The following is a 2,722-nucleotide window of genomic DNA, read 5'->3' as shown; positions in this document are numbered from 1 at the left end:
GGTCACAAGCTGGCAGAGGGTAGATTTAGGTTAGACATCAGAAGGCGCTATTTCACGGTCAGGGCGGCTAGGGTCTGGAACCAGCTTCCAAGGGAGGTGGTGCAGGCTCCTACCCTGGGGGTTTTTAAGAAGAGGTTAGATGAACACCTTGTTGGGGTCGTTTAACCCCAGTACTCTTTCCTGCCATGGCAGGGGGTCAGACTAGATGATCTTCTCAGGTCCCTTCCGACCCTAGAAACTATGAAACTATGAAACTATAAATGCCTTAAGTCTCTTTTAAGGAAGGTGGCATATAAATCTAGCAGATAAATACATAATAAATGGAAGCTTAATAGGGAAGCCTTTTAGGAAAATAGGGGGCAATTTTTTCTCCCAGAAAAAAAAAAGTAAAAGTAGGTGGCACTTGTTGTAATCTGACAAAACATTTATTTTTCAGATGCATTTTTATCATAGCTAGGGCTGACATCTTTTACTAAATGTCATGAATTAGAATTATCCAGAGAAGGGATCAAATTTAATCTCCAGGGAAATCCTTCCAACCTAACCTTCAGTTAGATGACAAACTTTGAGTAAGAGGCCTCTAAGATTGCATTCCAACATATCACTCTTTAAAAAGTGTGAAAAATAGCTTATATCTCAAGGGACCTGACAAGGAAATGCCACATTTTAAAAATCGATAGGGACAAATTATAGTTACAGCCTTATTAGTAACTAGTATCAGTTGGGGTTACCAGTATTTCACCTGCAACTAGCGAGCTTAATGTTAAACAAAGCATTCCCTCTATTCCTTCCATTGTCTGTGGTAGATTATGGAGTTTAATTTTACCAGTGAAGAAACAAATCAAGAAGATGAGAACTAAATCAGCAGTTATTTCTTTAAAACTTCAGGCAAAGAATTTTAGTTAAAAAACTCATCACAGAGAACACTAGACACTTACGACTGGAAGGCATTTTCTCTGTCACCAAGTCCCCTGCAGTCGCATTTCAGTCTCCGGGAAGCAAATTGCACCATGCATTCACTTACTTATTCAGGACATTCCTACCACCTCTTGCTCTGGGCCAATCTAGGAGGAACTGTTTTTCTCTTCTTGATTACACCTGTGTGCAACCCAATGCAATTTTAAGAATACTGATATGTATCTTTGTATGTATCTTTCCTGTCTGCTGGTGTTCTATCTTTAAGTCAAGTCTTGTGATCAAAAATGGGTTACTTATCATTGGGGATGATGAATATTTAACAAGAGTTCTTTGGATATACAGAGATGCCAAGTCTGGCTTGAGAGCTTCTGGTGCATCTGTAGGAAAGCAAACAAAGTCATACTGCCCCAACAAAAGTGACAGATCTTGTATGTGTCAGTGTTTCTTCCTACTGGAGGGCATGTTTTGAGGGCCTTAATGAAGCTGTAAGGAAGACCGAAGACTAAAAGCTCACTCAGACACCCTCTCCTGACCTGGTTGGTGAATGGCACAGAGGAAAGCCTTCCTCAGAGGAACTGGGATTGTCAGCAGCCAAGGCTGGGGATTTTGACTGGGGTGTGCCAGTGCTCCTGCTGAGATGAATCCAGAGGTTCCTGGCTAAAGGGTCTTGTCCCTCTACTCAAGATCAGAGAGCCCAGGCAGCTGAATCCAGACCAGCCACTGGGGGAAAGCAGCAAAGAAACCCTGTTTCTTTGGCAGGATGCTGCCCAGCAAAAGAAAAAGGGCACATCTGCAGACAGTCAGGAGAACTCTGCACAGGGTAAGTTGACTGCAGGGGAATAGGCATCTTGGGGCAAGAGGCTATGACCGTCTATTGCAGACCTAGCTGATAGGCAACCAGGAAGAGATTAGTTTGGGCAACAAAGGACTGCCAGAGCAACAATCATAAGCTGCTTGGCATCCAGGCTTCAGGCCCACCCCTGCAGGACTGAAGCATCACCTGACCAGAAGGGGCAAGGCTTAGGCAGCATGCAAGCCCAGGGCCTAAGCCAAATGAGACAGTCTGGCCCAGCAAGCTGCAGAGTGAAGAGCTCCAGGTCTGGAAGGCTGCAGGAAGACACCTGGCTCACTTCTGAGCTGGCCTGGGGACTACCAGTAATATGTTAGTGTCTTGCAGAGGAATGTACTCCAGGATAAGGCAATGAACTACTGTTGTTGTTTGTACCTAGAATGGGTTACTATTATGTTATAGCCCATGTGCTTATCCCTTTGCTACAGTTTAATCCAGTGGTTTTGGTTAGGGACTATTGGGGTTGGTGGAGGTCCCAATAATGTCAGTGGGTGTGCAGGGGCTAGAGACTGCCAGGGGCTAGAGCCTTAGGACATGAAGTGGGCTTTGGCCCAAAAACAGGCTCATTACCCACAGCAGGGCAGAGACAGGACCAGGGGACCCAGATAGAACAAAGGTATACGGGCTGGGTTCCTAAAATCCAGTGTCAACAGATATCAGCAGGGCAGAGGGGTCAGAGGGACCTGCTAGCTGCCACAAGGACTGGGCTCACCCTAGGACCCATTAGGCAGCCTCTTTTTCAATCAAAACTGTACATCAAGGAATGGCAGGAAAGAAAAAGGGGAGAGACCCAAGAGCTGGAGCAGGGCAAGTGTCTCAAGACCAAAAGGGGCATCACGGTCTCCCCATGGGAATCTAACCATGGTACATATGGATTGTGTGGGGTTTTGTCTTCCCCTGGAGCAAGGGACATGGCCCTCCACCTAGGATCTCTTGAGCAAATTTTTAACAAAC

The sequence above is a fragment of the Gavialis gangeticus genome, unplaced genomic scaffold (genome assembly GCF_001723915.1).
Source record: "Gavialis gangeticus isolate Ggan-Ray unplaced genomic scaffold, GavGan_comp1, whole genome shotgun sequence".
Classification (NCBI taxonomy): domain Eukaryota; kingdom Metazoa; phylum Chordata; order Crocodylia; family Gavialidae; genus Gavialis; species Gavialis gangeticus.
This window is presented reverse-complemented; position numbering follows the sequence as displayed.